This window comes from Schistocerca cancellata, chromosome 9, assembly GCF_023864275.1.
Source record: "Schistocerca cancellata isolate TAMUIC-IGC-003103 chromosome 9, iqSchCanc2.1, whole genome shotgun sequence".
Lineage (NCBI taxonomy): Eukaryota > Metazoa > Arthropoda > Insecta > Orthoptera > Acrididae > Schistocerca > Schistocerca cancellata.
The window spans coordinates 392364954-392384027 of NC_064634.1; the positions used below are offsets into that span (position 1 = coordinate 392364954).

Sequence of the window (19074 nt, forward strand, 5' to 3'; positions counted from 1 at the left end):
CTCCACAGTCCTCCCACCAGAATGCAAATGCTTTGGGGCTAACTTCCAAACACACACGTTCAAACTTTCATTTGAATTTTGTGTGTTTCCCTACAAGCACCGGTACAATAACTCGTCCTCCGAAAGGAAAAAAACTGGTGCGTGAAAAAGGCAGGTGCGTTTTTTTATTTGTTCAACCACGAATAACAAACATTTCCGTTCCGTATTCCGAAAAACCGATTCAGGGGTGGATTCTAAACACTTTTATGGATCCAAAAAGGCAATTTTTTAAAAAATCGACTTTTTGAACCAAAACATAGTAAACCTTCCCTTAAAGTAATGCATGCGCGGTAAAATGGCGCCTCTGCAGGCTGGAATTGGCACGACAGTACTGCTACTGGACGTCCATTTCGTGGCAGCAGGTCGCCCTTTTTGAGATGAATCACATCTTATCCCGCATCAACGTGAAACGTCTGAAAGCAAATAGTCCGCAACAACCGTATAAATGGTTCAGACCGGGGGAGGGAGCTTTGCGGTCTGCGGAATTCCCTGTGTGACCTCGTCATTCTGGAAGACACACTGAATCAACAAAAGTTTTTATGTACCCTTGGGAACGTCTACATGCTTCTTGTCTTTTCGTCGCAACGATGGCATCTACCAGACGGATAGTGCAACGTGTACGTGCATGGTTCGGGGAGCAGCAGGATGAGTTTACGGTACTCCCCTGGCGACTAAATTCCACCGATTTAATCCCAAATCGTGATGTTCACGGCATGGATACTCAACAGGCAACGGCGCTAAAGTCGGCATGGCGCCACATCCCTGTCGGTAGCTTCCAGAACCTCACTGGCTCTATAGGTGCACGCAATGCAAAACATTGTTATTCAGGCCATTGACGTGTGGTCATATTAATCTGACTGGGCAGTGACGTACTTCGGTACTACCAGTGATGCTGAGAGACATTGAGGTACAGAGGATTTCCTGAGTAGCATTTTATTATACACTACTGGCCATTAAAATTGCTACACCAAGATGAAATGCAGATGATAAACGGGTATTCATTTTTTTAGCACTCCATCTTCAGGCCACAAGTGGCCCATCGGGACCGTCCGACCGCCGTGTCATCCTCAGGTGAGGATGCGGATAAGAGGGGCGTGTGGTCAGCACACCGCTCTCCCGGTCGTTACGATGGCTGTCGTTCACCGGAGCCGCTACTATTCGGTCGAGTAGCTCCTCAATTGGCATCACGAGGCTGAGTGCACCCCAAAAAATGGCAACAGCACATGGCGGCTGGATGGTCACCCATCCAAGGGCCGGCCACGCCCGACAGCGCTTAACTTCGGTGATCTCACGGGAACCGGTGTATCCACTGCGGCAAGGCCGTTGCCAACGGGTATTCATTGGACAAATATATTATACTAGAACTGACATGTGATTACATTTTCACGCAATTTGGGTGCATAGATCCTAAGAAATCAGTACCCACAACAACCACCTCTGGCCGTAATAACGGCCTTGATACGCCTGGGCATTGAGTCAAACAGAGCATTATCCTGCTGAAATGTAGGGTTTCGCAGGGATCGAATGAAGGTTAGAGCCACGTGTCGCAAAACATCTGAAATGTAACGTCCACTGTTCAAAGTGATGTCAATGCGAACAAGAGGTGACCGAGACGTGTAACCAATCCCCATACCATCACGCCGGGTGATACGCCAGTATGTGCGTTCACCGCGTTCACCGCGATGTCGCCAAACACGGATGCGACCATTATGATGCTGTAAACATAACCTGGATTCATCCGAAAATATGTCGTTTTGTCATTCGTGCACCGAGGTTCGTCGTTGAGTACACCATCGCAGGCGCTCCTGTCTGTGATGCAGCGTCAAGGATAGCCGCAGCCATGGTCTCAGAGCTGATAGTCCATGCTGCTGCAAACTTCGTCGAACTGTTCGTGCAGATGGTTGTTGTCTTGCAAACGTCCCCATCTGTTGACTCAGGGATCTAGACGTGGCTGCACAATCCGTTACAGCCATGCGGATAAGATGCCTGTCATCTCGCCTGCTAGTGATACGAGGCCGTTGGGATCCAGCACGGCGTTCCGTATTACCCTCCTGGACCCACCGATTCTATATTGTGCTAACAGTTATTGGATCTCGACCAACGCGAGCAGCAATGTCGCGATACGATAAACCACAATCGCAATAGGCTACAATCCGACCTTATCAGAAACATGATGGTATGCATTTCTGATCCTTACACGAGACATCACAACAACGTTTCACCAGGCAACGCCGGTCAACTGCTGTTTGTGTATGAGAAATCGGTTGGAAACTTTCCTCATGTCAGCACGTTGTAGGTGTCGCCACCGGCGCCAACCTTGTCTGAACGCTCTGAGAAGCTAATCATTTGCATATCAGAGCATCTTCTTCCTGTCGGTTAAATTTCGAGTCTGTAGCACGTCGTCTTCGTGGTGTAGCAATTTTAATGACCAGTAGTGTATTGAGATTTATTGTCTTAAATAGAACTGAACATCAATAAGTGGTAGACAAACAGTAGCAAAACTTTTAACCTGCGAGTGAATTTCCTCATAAAACATTCATCGCTTTTTTCTCTTTGTTTCTACAACAGAGGATTATGAAATAAGCACGGATATTAAGGATGACACGCTACTACTATACAATAATGTAAACAGGGTCCTACAGAACCCAGAAATGTAGAAAATAAGACGCTGACAGTGTCAAAAAGGTGCTGCGACATGTTTACACATTAATCAAGAACAGTTATTTTCGTAACAGGCGGTCCTGAATTCCTATAACGTAGTCTACTAACAAAGCTACTGCTACTTCTTCAATACCAAGGTGGTCATGACTTAGATTCTTGTGCAGATTTCGGCGCGTTTACTAATGATCTCTTCGTCTTTAATCTGTCGTACCTTGTCTGATATCACAGAGCTGCTCAGGTTGCATCATTACAAGTTGGATTCTGGTTTTACGCTGCTCTAGACCATTATAATTTTTGCTTCGTATTTTTTCTAGTCGCACTCACTTGACCAAAATATATCTCAGCTGCCGACTCATTTTCACTTGTCACAGGATGCGATCCTGCTGTTCCATCATGGAGGACTGTTACGAAGGATCATCAGACTTTATGGAATCTTGGTGAAGCCGTACGCAAAGAAGAGGTCCTGGGTCGATCATGTATATGATGCGCTGGTTTGTACTGTATGAGGTAGGGTGACTGGGCTACGGGTACTGTCAAACTTATCGCTAGTTGGGTGGCGTATTTGCTTTGGATTCACAGGTGCCGGAGAGCGGTTCCGCTGTTCCGCCACGGCGTGGTCGCGTGTTGGCGCTCTCGCTGGCCCGCCCGGTGTTGCCTCAGTAATGTAATTGAGTTCCGCACTCCACAGCGAGAGTGCTCTTCGATGCATGCAGAACGCGTCGAATGTCCTGTTTCGTTTTAGCCTCTCAGACTAAAATAAACCTCTTCGGCTAAGAGTATCTAACCGGAAATGGTACAGAATGGAATAGGAATTACACGAACCATGGTGTCGGATTTAGGAGATGTTAAACTTGAAACTTTTGACGTGATCACAATGCGTAAATTTTACTACTCCTTGAGGAAAAGCAACTTCTTTGTTCACAGTAGAGCTCTCTGCTCACGGTGCTGCTTAAGAGAAACGTCACTAGTCATAGTAGATGGTCTAAGTCGGTAGCTGGCCACTGGTATACCAAACAGAATTGTGTTTCTCCACGCCGGACTTATGGGCCATCTGGGAGGCTATTTACTATGGCACACAGACTTTCCCACTAGTATTGATCCTCGCCGGCTCCCAAAGATTCTACAACAGCCAGCGTTTGATAAACAGACTAACAGCCATGTCGTGAATGTCTTGGAGGTCATAACAGACGCGTCGACATTAGGCATTATCGTCCGCGTACTTTGGATACAAGGGCATCAAACCATTCTCCAAAATGAAACTATGGATGGCCTCACTAAGAGGGGCATTACGGAAGAACAGTTATGTCCAACAGCGATCCCTCGTACGAATTTTTCCGCAGCTCGTGGTCTAGTAGCTAGCGTTGCTGCCTCAGGATGGCAGGGTCCCAGGTTAGATTCGCTGCCGGATCAGGGATTTTCTCCACCCAGGAACTGGATTTTGAACTGTCTTCATTATTTTGACGCCAGTTCGTAAGTTGCGGGACTGGACTGAGTAAAGACTGGGAATGTGTACGGAAACTGACAACTGCGCCCACAAACCAAAAATCATCGTCATCATCATCATTGTACGGATTACAACGGAACGGTCAATGAATCTGCTTATCACGACTGGAGTTGTGAATGGGACATCTCCCAGCACTATAAGGGCCACTATGGCGTGGCCATGGAACCCAACGTCTCTTCTCAGCCACAGAACACCTCGATGACGCTTACTCGACGTCATGTGACGTCTCTCAAGGGCATGAAGCTAGGACAGCAGTGTTACCCTACCCATCTATATCGGCAGAAAATCAATGTGAAAATCATTGATTCTGGACACGGTGGTCATGATACGACGGCAGTGGCGGATCTGAGCCACTTCTTACTGGCGTTTGCCAAATACTCGGCCGCAAAGGCGGCCTTGAACAAAAAAGGGAAAATGTTGCGGTTACTGGTTCAAATAAATTAAGTTACAAATTACATTATTCTTTTGTGTTACAGCAAGTTGCGATGTTGATGGGTTGTATACTACATGTACGTGTGTTGGAAGATACAGTGAGTAATGCATGCATTCCTTAACATTTGACTCCTTTTGCTTTCAGTGACAATGAGATTGAGAGGTCTTTACGGTATTACAAGTTAAAGCAATATTAAGATGATCGCCGCCCACGTTCGACGTCAACATGCAATGACGACCCACAGATGGCAGGTGGCCCCACTAGAAGTGTAGCTGCTGAGTATTTCTTGGCATCACAGTGTCCAGTGTATTAAACGTCCAAAAGTTTAGAGAAAAGCTGAATCTTGACTGTGTCCATTTTCCTTCTGTTAAAAATCACGGTCCAGTCACATCAACGTGACCACCACCTACTTTCGAGGTCGACGTGCAATAATTACTCACAGGCAAGAAATGACAGACACATTGCACCACAAGTAGCGGATGGTAATAAGGCGCGTCGGTTTGAGGGGGATCGGAAAACACTGTAGTCGCAATCTTCATGTAGAAACGAAGTGATATGTCAGCCGTAAAATGGGTATAATGATTCGTTTTCGCTCTTAGGGTGGAAGTAATTCCGAAACGGCTCAATCTGAAAACTATTCGACCGCTGACGTTAACGGGAGGTCTGCTATCTTTGACCCGAAAAAAGCATGTTTTTTGAGAATCTTTTTCTCGGTATGTGTTATAGATATCAATGTCAAATTTGGTCAAAATGTTTATTGATATTTCCTATACAAACTGGGATTTTGTCGACCGGAAATGTCAAAGAGCAAAGGCGGAAGTGCCGTCGGAACGAAACAAATTTTCGGTATAGGCCTTCACGAGCGGTATGTCACAGATTAGCCGGCTCGTCCGAAATCAAAACTGAGTTGACGTTAGAGAAGTATATAAGATTCTTTAGCAGTTGCACCTAGCTTAAGTTATTTGGACCATAGAAAACAGAATGGCGGCCATTTGAAAACAAATATGGTGTTATTCATCGATTTTTCGACTTCATCGGCCAAGTACAAATATTTATATTGATAGATGGGAGTAAAAGTGGTACAATGCCAAGACAATTTAGTTAGCTTCCTCGGAAACAAAGAATAATGCTAATCGGTTCAGTAGATTTAAAGTTGCCATACCGCTCGATAAAAAAAAAAAAAAAAAAAACATTTTGAGAAAAATGCTTTTGAAGTTTTGACTACATATAAATGCAATATTAAGCAACTTACATTCAATCTGCTATTACAGGTCCATAAACTAGTCTTCTTCCTCACAGAGGGCGTTCTGCTCGATCTGGGCCATCCTGCGTTGCTCCAGAGCCGCTCGTACGGCCGGTGACAGGCGGTTTTCGGCCGTTTGAATCCGGTGGTCGTCCGAATGCTTGGTGAACTGCATCGAATAGAGTCCCAGGGTGACGTCCGTCGTTGTCATGGTCTTCAGAATTGCTGAATACCCTTCGCTGAAGCTGCTCACTGCAAGGAAAGCAGCAATCTCCACAGTCCTCCCACCAGAATGCAAATGCTTTGGGGCTAACTTCCAAACACACACGTTCAAACTTTCATTTGAATTTTGTGTGTTTCCCTACAAGCACCGGTACAATAACTCGTCCTCCGAAAGGAAAAAAACTGGTGCGTGAAAAAGGCAGGTGCGTTTTTTTATTTGTTCAACCACGAATAACAAACATTTCCGTTCCGTATTCCGAAAAACCGATTCAGGGGTGGATTCTAAACACTTTTATGGATCCAAAAAGGCAATTTTTTAAAAAATCGACTTTTTGAACCAAAACATAGTAAACCTTCCCTTAAAGTAATGCATGCGCGGTAAAATGGCGCCTCTGCAGGCTGGAATTGGCACGACAGTACTGCTACTGGACGTCCATTTCGTGGCAGCAGGTCGCCCTTTTTGAGATGAATCACATCTTATCCCGCATCAACGTGAAACGTCTGAAAGCAAATAGTCCGCAACAACCGTATAAATGGTTCAGACCGGGGGAGGGAGCTTTGCGGTCTGCGGAATTCCCTGTGTGACCTCGTCATTCTGGAAGACACACTGAATCAACAAAAGTTTTTATGTACCCTTGGGAACGTCTACATGCTTCTTGTCTTTTCGTCGCAACGATGGCATCTACCAGACGGATAGTGCAACGTGTACGTGCATGGTTCGGGGAGCAGCAGGATGAGTTTACGGTACTCCCCTGGCGACTAAATTCCACCGATTTAATCCCAAATCGTGATGTTCACGGCATGGATACTCAACAGGCAACGGCGCTAAAGTCGGCATGGCGCCACATCCCTGTCGGTAGCTTCCAGAACCTCACTGGCTCTATAGGTGCACGCAATGCAAAACATTGTTATTCAGGCCATTGACGTGTGGTCATATTAATCTGACTGGGCAGTGACGTACTTCGGTACTACCAGTGATGCTGAGAGACATTGAGGTACAGAGGATTTCCTGAGTAGCATTTTATTATACACTACTGGCCATTAAAATTGCTACACCAAGATGAAATGCAGATGATAAACGGGTATTCATTTTTTTAGCACTCCATCTTCAGGCCACAAGTGGCCCATCGGGACCGTCCGACCGCCGTGTCATCCTCAGGTGAGGATGCGGATAAGAGGGGCGTGTGGTCAGCACACCGCTCTCCCGGTCGTTACGATGGCTGTCGTTCACCGGAGCCGCTACTATTCGGTCGAGTAGCTCCTCAATTGGCATCACGAGGCTGAGTGCACCCCAAAAAATGGCAACAGCACATGGCGGCTGGATGGTCACCCATCCAAGGGCCGGCCACGCCCGACAGCGCTTAACTTCGGTGATCTCACGGGAACCGGTGTATCCACTGCGGCAAGGCCGTTGCCAACGGGTATTCATTGGACAAATATATTATACTAGAACTGACATGTGATTACATTTTCACGCAATTTGGGTGCATAGATCCTAAGAAATCAGTACCCACAACAACCACCTCTGGCCGTAATAACGGCCTTGATACGCCTGGGCATTGAGTCAAACAGAGCATTATCCTGCTGAAATGTAGGGTTTCGCAGGGATCGAATGAAGGTTAGAGCCACGTGTCGCAAAACATCTGAAATGTAACGTCCACTGTTCAAAGTGATGTCAATGCGAACAAGAGGTGACCGAGACGTGTAACCAATCCCCATACCATCACGCCGGGTGATACGCCAGTATGTGCGTTCACCGCGTTCACCGCGATGTCGCCAAACACGGATGCGACCATTATGATGCTGTAAACATAACCTGGATTCATCCGAAAATATGTCGTTTTGTCATTCGTGCACCGAGGTTCGTCGTTGAGTACACCATCGCAGGCGCTCCTGTCTGTGATGCAGCGTCAAGGATAGCCGCAGCCATGGTCTCAGAGCTGATAGTCCATGCTGCTGCAAACTTCGTCGAACTGTTCGTGCAGATGGTTGTTGTCTTGCAAACGTCCCCATCTGTTGACTCAGGGATCTAGACGTGGCTGCACAATCCGTTACAGCCATGCGGATAAGATGCCTGTCATCTCGCCTGCTAGTGATACGAGGCCGTTGGGATCCAGCACGGCGTTCCGTATTACCCTCCTGGACCCACCGATTCTATATTGTGCTAACAGTTATTGGATCTCGACCAACGCGAGCAGCAATGTCGCGATACGATAAACCACAATCGCAATAGGCTACAATCCGACCTTATCAGAAACATGATGGTATGCATTTCTGATCCTTACACGAGACATCACAACAACGTTTCACCAGGCAACGCCGGTCAACTGCTGTTTGTGTATGAGAAATCGGTTGGAAACTTTCCTCATGTCAGCACGTTGTAGGTGTCGCCACCGGCGCCAACCTTGTCTGAACGCTCTGAGAAGCTAATCATTTGCATATCAGAGCATCTTCTTCCTGTCGGTTAAATTTCGAGTCTGTAGCACGTCGTCTTCGTGGTGTAGCAATTTTAATGACCAGTAGTGTATTGAGATTTATTGTCTTAAATAGAACTGAACATCAATAAGTGGTAGACAAACAGTAGCAAAACTTTTAACCTGCGAGTGAATTTCCTCATAAAACATTCATCGCTTTTTTCTCTTTGTTTCTACAACAGAGGATTATGAAATAAGCACGGATATTAAGGATGACACGCTACTACTATACAATAATGTAAACAGGGTCCTACAGAACCCAGAAATGTAGAAAATAAGACGCTGACAGTGTCAAAAAGGTGCTGCGACATGTTTACACATTAATCAAGAACAGTTATTTTCGTAACAGGCGGTCCTGAATTCCTATAACGTAGTCTACTAACAAAGCTACTGCTACTTCTTCAATACCAAGGTGGTCATGACTTAGATTCTTGTGCAGATTTCGGCGCGTTTACTAATGATCTCTTCGTCTTTAATCTGTCGTACCTTGTCTGATATCACAGAGCTGCTCAGGTTGCATCATTACAAGTTGGATTCTGGTTTTACGCTGCTCTAGACCATTATAATTTTTGCTTCGTATTTTTTCTAGTCGCACTCACTTGACCAAAATATATCTCAGCTGCCGACTCATTTTCACTTGTCACAGGATGCGATCCTGCTGTTCCATCATGGAGGACTGTTACGAAGGATCATCAGACTTTATGGAATCTTGGTGAAGCCGTACGCAAAGAAGAGGTCCTGGGTCGATCATGTATATGATGCGCTGGTTTGTACTGTATGAGGTAGGGTGACTGGGCTACGGGTACTGTCAAACTTATCGCTAGTTGGGTGGCGTATTTGCTTTGGATTCACAGGTGCCGGAGAGCGGTTCCGCTGTTCCGCCACGGCGTGGTCGCGTGTTGGCGCTCTCGCTGGCCCGCCCGGTGTTGCCTCAGTAATGTAATTGAGTTCCGCACTCCACAGCGAGAGTGCTCTTCGATGCATGCAGAACGCGTCGAATGTCCTGTTTCGTTTTAGCCTCTCAGACTAAAATAAACCTCTTCGGCTAAGAGTATCTAACCGGAAATGGTACAGAATGGAATAGGAATTACACGAACCATGGTGTCGGATTTAGGAGATGTTAAACTTGAAACTTTTGACGTGATCACAATGCGTAAATTTTACTACTCCTTGAGGAAAAGCAACTTCTTTGTTCACAGTAGAGCTCTCTGCTCACGGTGCTGCTTAAGAGAAACGTCACTAGTCATAGTAGATGGTCTAAGTCGGTAGCTGGCCACTGGTATACCAAACAGAATTGTGTTTCTCCACGCCGGACTTATGGGCCATCTGGGAGGCTATTTACTATGGCACACAGACTTTCCCACTAGTATTGATCCTCGCCGGCTCCCAAAGATTCTACAACAGCCAGCGTTTGATAAACAGACTAACAGCCATGTCGTGAATGTCTTGGAGGTCATAACAGACGCGTCGACATTAGGCATTATCGTCCGCGTACTTTGGATACAAGGGCATCAAACCATTCTCCAAAATGAAACTATGGATGGCCTCACTAAGAGGGGCATTACGGAAGAACAGTTATGTCCAACAGCGATCCCTCGTACGAATTTTTCCGCAGCTCGTGGTCTAGTAGCTAGCGTTGCTGCCTCAGGATGGCAGGGTCCCAGGTTAGATTCGCTGCCGGATCAGGGATTTTCTCCACCCAGGAACTGGATTTTGAACTGTCTTCATTATTTTGACGCCAGTTCGTAAGTTGCGGGACTGGACTGAGTAAAGACTGGGAATGTGTACGGAAACTGACAACTGCGCCCACAAACCAAAAATCATCGTCATCATCATCATTGTACGGATTACAACGGAACGGTCAATGAATCTGCTTATCACGACTGGAGTTGTGAATGGGACATCTCCCAGCACTATAAGGGCCACTATGGCGTGGCCATGGAACCCAACGTCTCTTCTCAGCCACAGAACACCTCGATGACGCTTACTCGACGTCATGTGACGTCTCTCAAGGGCATGAAGCTAGGACAGCAGTGTTACCCTACCCATCTATATCGGCAGAAAATCAATGTGAAAATCATTGATTCTGGACACGGTGGTCATGATACGACGGCAGTGGCGGATCTGAGCCACTTCTTACTGGCGTTTGCCAAATACTCGGCCGCAAAGGCGGCCTTGAACAAAAAAGGGAAAATGTTGCGGTTACTGGTTCAAATAAATTAAGTTACAAATTACATTATTCTTTTGTGTTACAGCAAGTTGCGATGTTGATGGGTTGTATACTACATGTACGTGTGTTGGAAGATACATGGCACTACATCAAACAGTGAGTAATGCATGCATTCCTTAACATTTGACTCCTTTTGCTTTCAGTGACAATGAGATTGAGAGGTCTTTACGGTATTACAAGTTAAAGCAATATTAAGATGATCGCCGCCCACGTTCGACGTCAACATGCAATGACGACCCACAGATGGCAGGTGGCCCCACTAGAAGTGTAGCTTGCATAAAGCGTGTCACAGTGTGGGACGCGGAAAACAGTGTAGTCGTTGTGAGACCTGAGTTTCTCTTGGCGTATACAACTTCCAAATACCTTACGGGAATTCAGACAGGTAACACTTTCAGTGGCCGCCGATATTTCGGCGTGAGAACACCCCGCCATTTTCAAGGCAAACTGCAACGGACAGGCGGCGTACATGCAAATTTAAAACCTCGGTTTTCGGACTGAAGCAGGAAAGATAACACACACACTGAACACCAGTGCCAGCAAAGATGACCAAAGTCAGAGCTATTGATAGAGAGACTATCAATTCGCAGGTGAGGTAGCATTGACTCTGTCCCTCTGTTTTTTGACAAGGGACAGAGCCGGATTCCAAACAGAGTTTAAACAGAAACCTCCATCACTGTTAACGAGGTTGCTCGCTAATTTAATCTCAACTGCCTCCCTAATAACACTGTCCCAATAGCTGGATGTGCGTGCCAATATCTCGGTATTATTATATAACATGGGGTGACCTGTATCCAAGCAATGTTCGGCAATAGCAGATCTACTTGGCTGCTGTAATCGTGTGTGCCGTTTATGCTCAGTACATCGGTCCTCCACGGTCCTGATACTTTGACCAATTTTCTCGGTAGTTTAGTTACCAACGGTCTTTAGTATGGACAGGGACTGCGATTGTTGTGTGTCGGTGTGATCCAAGTTGGTGACACTTCGCTCCCAACTCCAGGCTGTCGTGGCTTCGGTTACACAGCTTGAAGTTGCAGTGGGTGGGCACCACTGTTGCGGGCCGGCTGTGGGGATCCAACGGACATCCAGCACGTCCGAATCCTCCGATCCGTTCCCACCGGTGGCCAGCCCAGTTACTGCTCGCACTGAAGCTGACCCCTCACCTGTGGTCGAGTGGGAGGTGGCTCCGAGGCGTAGCAGGCGGCGAAACACTTCCCAGGGAGCCGCACGTAAGGCCTCCCTGGTTAGTCTGTCAAACAGGTTAGAGGTGCTGTCTGTGGCTGACACTAACAGACCGATGCAGTCGCCTGTCCTGTTCCAGAGGAAACCTCTCAGCCTACAAGATCCGGACAATTACAGTGACAGTTGGAATCTCCAACGTTAGGCGCGATATGCTGCCCCTTAAGGACATGGCTGCCAACAAGGAAAAGAAAGCCAAAGTTCACTCCGTGTACATACCGGGTGGAGTCATTCTAGACGTGGAACGGGTCCTTCCGGATACCATTAAGAGCACAGGGAGCAGCCAACTGCAGATGTGGCTCACGTCGGTACTAACGATGTGTGTCACTTTGGATCGGAAGAGATTCTCTCTGGTTTCGAGCGGCTAACAGAAGTGGTAAAGGCTACCATTCTTGCTTGCGAGATGAAAGCAGAGCTGACCACTTGAAATATTGTCGACAGGACCGATTGAGGACCTCTGGTACATAGCCTAGTGGAGGATCTGAATCAGAGGCTCAGACGTTTCTGCGACCGTGTAGACTGCAGATTCTTCGAATTACGCCATGGGGTGATTGGGTATCGGGTTGGGGTTCCACTGAATAGGTCAGGAGTCCACTACACACAGGAGGCGGCTACACGGGAAGCAGGGGCTGTGTGGCGTGGACTGGGCGAATTTGTAGGTTAGAGGAAAAACATAAAAAGGCTTCAGTCACAAAGGGTGCAGGTTGAACAGAGGAAGAACGTACGTAGATAAAGGAACCTTCGGTATAACAGTTGTAAATTGTCGTAGCAGTTTTGGGAAAATACCAGAGCTTCAAACGCTAATAGAAAGCCGTGATGCCCAAATCGATATAGCAACTGAGAGTTGGCTAAAGCCTGAGATAAGTTCAACAGCAATTTCTGTGAAGAACCTACCGGTGTACCGACAGGATAGCCTAAACAAAGTTCGCCGTGGCGTGTTTGTTGCTGTTAGAAGTAGTTTAGATTATCGCGAAAGTTAAGTAGATAGTTCCTGTAAGTTACTACGGCCTGAGGTCATTCTTGGCAACAGGAATAAAATAATAATTGGATCCTCTTACCGACCTCCCAATTCAGACGATAAGCCTGCTAAAAGATTCAAAGAAAATATGAGATTGATTTCAAACACGTATCCTACTGACACAATTATAGTTGGTGATGACTAATTTACCCTCGATATGTTGACGAAAACACATGTTTAATTCCGGAGGTACGCACAAAACGTCATCCGAAATTGTCCTAAACGCATTCTCTGAAAATTATTTCGAGCAGTTAATAAAGGTTTGTGAAAACACACTTGACCTCTTAGCAACAAATAATCCTGAGTTAATGACGAGCATCAAAATGGATACAGGGATTAGTGAACACAGGGTTGTCGTAGCGAGACTGAATATTGTAACCACCAAATCCTCCAAAAATAAACGGAAATTGTACCAGTTCAAAAAAGCAGATGAAAATTTACTTGACGCATTCCTGAGAGACAACCTCCACTCCTTCCAAATTAATAATTTACGACGGAGGTGATCCCCAGTGGTAAACAAAAGGGGTTAGAACACTGTCGCAGAAACAACGAAATAAACGTGCCAAATTTAAGCAGGCGCAAAATCTCTAAAACTGGCAATCTCTTAGAGAGGCTAGAATATAGCTCGGACTTCAATGCGAGATGCTTATAACAGTTTCCACAATGAATCTTAGTATCGAAAACTGGCAGAAAATCAAAAGAGTTTCTGGTCATATGTGAATTATGCCAGCGGAAAAACGCAATCACTGCGCAATAGCGATGGAGATTCTATCCAAGACAGTGCTGCCTAAGCAAAGTTAGGAAACACAGTCTTCCGAAATTCCTTCACCAAAGAAAACGAAGTAAATATTCCAGAGTTCGAATCAAGAACAGCTGCCATCATGAGTAGCATAGATGTAGATAACCTCGGATTAATAAAGCAACTTAAATCACTTAATAAAAGCAAGTCCTCCAGTTCAGACTGTATACCAATTAACTAAATTAGAGACCCATTTCATAATGTCGATATGCAGCACATTTTGGAACATATATTGAGTTCGAACATTGTGAATTACCTCGAAGCAAACGGGCTATTGACACACAGCTAACACAGATCTACAAAACATCGTTCTTGTGGAACGCAACTAGCTCTTTACTCGCACGAAGTGCTGAGTGCTATTGTCAAGGAATTTCAAATGGATTCCATATTTCTGGATATCTGGAAGGCGTTTGACACAGTAGTACACAAGCGCCTTGTAGTGAAATTGCGTGCTTATAGAATATCGTCTCAGATGTATGACTGGATTCGTGAATTCTTGTCATCGAGTCAAACGGAAGTATTTTCTGGCATTTCTCAAGGCAGTGTTGTAGGCCGTTTGCTGTTCCTTACCTATATAAAATTAGGAGTCAATCCGAGTAGCCGTCTTAGGTTGTTTGCATATGACGCTGTCATCAGAAGATCAAAACAGACCGGTGAATGATTTAGAAAAGATATCTGTATAGTGCGAAAATTGGCAGTTTACCGTAAATAACGAAAAGTGTGAGGTCATCCACATGAGAGCTAAAAGGAATCCATTAAACTTCTGTTACGCGATAAATCAGTCAAATCTGAAGGCCGCAAATTCGACTAAATACATAGGAGTTACAATTGCGAACAATTTAAATTGGAAGGAACATACAGAAAATGTTGTGGGGAAGGCAAACCAAGGAGTGCTATTTATTGGCAGCGCACATAGAAATTGTAACAGATCTACTAAAGAGACTGCCTACACTACGCTTGTCCGTCGTCTTTTTCAATACTGCTGCAGGGTGTAGGATCCTTACCAGATAGAACTGACGGAGTACATCGAAAAAGTTCAGAGAAGGGCAGCACGTTTTGTATAATGGCGATAAGTGGGAGAGAGTGTCACTGAAATGATATAGGATTGGGCTGGACGTCATTAAAACAAAGGCGTTTTTCGCTGCGACGGGATCTTCTCACGAAATTCCAATCTCCAGCTTTCTCCTCCGATTGCGAAAATATTTTTTTGACGCCCACTTACATAGGCAGAAACGACCACATCGATAAAATAAGGGGAATCAGAGCTCGCACGGAAAGATATAAGTGTTCGTTCTTTCCGCGCCGGGTTCCCGGGTTCGATTCCCGGCGGGGTCAGGGATTTTCTCTGCCTCGTGATGGCTGTGTGTTGTGTGATGTCCTTAGGTTAGTTAGGTTTAAGTAGTTCTAAGTTCTAGGGGACTGATGACCATAGATGTTAAGTAGTCCCATAGTGCTCAGAGCCATTTGAACCATTTCTTTCCGCGCGCTATACGAGATTCCGAAAAGAGTTCGATGAACCCTCTGCCAGGAACTTAAATATGATTTCCAGAATATCCATGTATATGTAAATATAGATGTTGATGAAGAGCCAACCCTTCTTCCGAGCAACCACAGTGCATATTTAGAACCTGGAATTCCACGATTAACAGGTCAGTAAATTCGTTTTCTGTTCGAGCTGATTAGCGATCTCGCTGTATCTCATCGCGCTGATGTTCTTAAAGCGAACAGTGAACCACGGCACACGGCTTCTGGATAGACTGACGGCTGGCACGCAGCCTGAGGCACGTGTACCCCAGAGAACGACCCGTGGAACCTGTGGACTACGCCACTGTTGTTGATTATGAGCTTTGAGCAAAGCTGCAACCAATGTGTTTAACGATCGTGATGTGTTTAATGAGAATTGTATTTTTAAACTTATAACTTCCGTTCTGTCTTGCGACTTGCAGTTATCAGGGAAGATTATTGCTACGTCTCAGCTGTCTACCCCGGAGGAGTCTGTCGCGGTTCATCGTTCACTCTAGAAATACCCGTTTTATGAGGTGCAGCAAGATCGCTCATCAGTTCGAATTTAAAGCGAAATTTCTAATCTATTAGTCACGGAATTCTTGTTTCTAAATACATACTACTATTGCTCGGAGGAAAGGTTTATCTCGCAATATTAATGCCTAGAAAATAATACACTCCTGGAAATTGAAATAAGAACACCGTGAATACATTGTCCCAGGAAGGGGAAACTTTATTGACACATTCCTGGGGTCAGATACATCACATGATCACACTGACAGAACCACAGGCACATAGACACAGGCAACAGAGCATGCACAATGTCGGCACTAGTACAGTGTATATCCACCTTTCGCAGCAATGCAGGCTGCTATTCTCCCATGGAGACGATCGTAGAGATGCTGGATGTAGTCCTGTGGAACGGCTTGCCATGCCATTTCCACCTGGCGCCTCAGTTGGACCAGCGTTCGTGCTGGACGTGCAGACCGCGTGAGACGACGCTTCATCCAGTCCCAAACATGCTCAATGGGGGACAGATCCGGAGATCTTGCTGGCCAGGGTAATTGACTTACACCTTCTAGAGCACGTTGGGTGGCACGGGATACATGCGGACGTGCATTGTCCTGTTGGAACAGCAAGTTCCCTTGCCAGTCTAGGAATGGTAGAACGATGGGTTCGATGACGGTTTGGATGTACCGTGCACTATTCAGTGTCCCCTCGACGATCACCAGTGGTGTACGGCCAGTGTAGGAGATCGCTCCCCACAGCATGATGCCGGGTGTTGGCCCTGTATGCCTCGGACGTATACAGTCCTGATTATGGCGCTCACCTGCACGGCGCCAAACACGCATACGACCATCATTGGCAACAAGGCAGAAGCGACTCTCATCGCTGAAGACGACACGTCTCCATTCGTCCCTCCATTCACGCCTGTCGCGACACCACTGGAGGCGGGCTGCACGATGTTGGGGCGTGAGCGGAAGACGGCCTAACGGTGTGCGGGACCGTAGCCCAGCTTCATGGAGACGGTTGCGAATGGTCCTCGCCGATACCCCAGGAGCAACTGTGTCCCTAATTTGCTGGGAAGTGGCGGTGCAGTACCCTACGGCACTGCGTAGGATCCTACGGTCTTGGCGTGCATCCGTGCGTCGCTGCGGTCCGGTCCCAGGTCGACGGGCACGTGCACCTTCCGCCGACCACTGGCGACAACATCGATGTACTGTGGAGACCTCACACCCCACGTGTTGAGCAATTCGACGGTACGTCCACCCGGCCTCCCGCATGCCCACTATACGCCCTCGCTCAAAGTCCGTCAACTGCACATACGGTTCACGTCCACGCTGTCGCGGCATGCTACCAGTGTTAAAGACTGCGATGGAGCTCCGTATGCCACGGCAAACTGGCTGACACTGACGGCGGCGGTGCACAAATGCTGCGCAGCTAGCGCCATTCGACGGCCATCACCGCGGTTCCTGGTGTGTCCGCTGTGCCGTGCGTGTGATCATTGCTTGTACAGCCCTCTCGCAGTGTCTGGAGCAAGTATGGTGGGTCTGACACACCGGTGTCAATGTGTTCTTTTTTCCATTTCCAGGAGTGTATATTAGGCTATGTTATTTCAGTCAAATAGATTCCTAAGTTGTAGTTGATAGTTACTGATAAATATTCCCTTCACTGTGTTTCCCAGTGCAAATAAAGAACCATTGAAGAAATATACAACTTCATTTCCTTCTCCTCTATTATTACCGTTTATCATATTAAATTAAAAATTTCTCTGTTTTCTTCTATAACAAACGACAATTTATACAAGCTTTACATTACACGTGTTTAGCACAGAGACATGAAAAAAGTGACCCATACCATTATAATGCTACAACCACAAGCACAGAAAGGACTTCCCATTTTCAATTTCAATATCGTAACTGGAACCCTGGATATATGTTATTAACTCACCTCACCGAGAGACCTTTATATTTGTCTACACGCCGTGCTTCCATACATTTTGGACAACGTGTTTGAGTAATTTTGAGCAACTTATTATTAAAATGGTTCAAATGGCTCTAAGCACTATGGGACTTAACATCTCAGGTCATCAGTCCCCTAGACTTAGAACTACTTAAACCTAACTAACCTAAGGACATCACACACATCCATGCCCGAGGCAGGATTCGAACCTGTGACCGCAGCAGCCGCGTGGTACCAGACTGAAGCGCCTAGAACCGCTCGGCCACCGCTGCCGGCCACTTATTATTATGTTCTGTTCTCTGTTACATTTCGAAGTAAACGTATCATTAAGAAAGTAGGTCTAGAACTGATTTTCAAATCAATATTTACATGTAACGACTTTTTCATTTCTTATCAATTTATTCACTCATATTTAACGGGAGAGTGTGGGCTAGTGGCATCAAGTAAATGGCTACATGTTGATGATATTGGTGACAAAAGTGGTGAAGCACTTCACTGTACTAAAACGGTAAGGGCCTACATTTCGAGCTGATACCTCTAGCCTGGAATGTCTGAGTGGATCTGGTTGTGTAAAGCGTGGGGTATCAATGGAGCAGGACGGTTGGTATAGGGGAGCAGGAGTAACTGAAGGAAATTGAATGGTAGGGAGACATGGGACATACTATAGGTTTAACTGGAGTGGTGGTCACACCATGGTTATGGGGACGAAAGGATGGGAAAAGGAAAGGGAATCTTCTTGTGGGGGACGATAGCGGATCTGTTAGATATCCAAGACGTGGCAATTGTCAAGACGTTTCTTTCTTTCTTTTTCCCTGGAGGATGTAGTCTGTTAACGTATAGATTCGGAAGCATACAAGGACTAGAAATTAGAGGGCAAATAATGGAATTGTTTGAGTCAAATTCATGGGGTGTATAGGATAGCTGGAAATTTGTGTGAAGAGTGAGACGGTAGTGAGTATTTGGTAATGTATTCGTCTAGAGAAGCGAAAATGAATAGAACTTTGGTAAAGCGATTACTTAAGTTACTGTCACACAGCAAGTGCATAGGACGGAAGAAGTCTTTATTGGTGCTGAGGACTGTTGCAGAATGCACACATGTTCTGCCGGGTGGTATGATCTAGATCCACATACATATTCCGCAAGCCACCGTATGGCACTCTCATAATCATTTCCTCTTCTGTTCCAATCGCAAATATAGCGATGGAGAAACTACTGTCTGTTTTTGAATAATTGATATAATTATTCAAAA

At 46.0% G+C, this 19074-nt stretch overlaps 1 protein-coding gene and 2 pseudogenes across 1 annotated transcript in view; 1 reads left to right on the forward strand and 2 right to left on the reverse strand.

The window, feature by feature from the left end:
• LOC126101444 (tachykinin-like peptides receptor 99D) overlaps nt 1–19074 on the forward strand; it is a 263713-nt gene that overhangs the window by 183183 nt on the left and 61456 nt on the right. The window lies entirely within an intron of this gene.
• Nucleotides 1251–1367, reverse strand: LOC126102555 (5S ribosomal RNA; annotated as a pseudogene).
• LOC126102557 (5S ribosomal RNA) lies at nt 7402–7518 on the reverse strand (annotated as a pseudogene).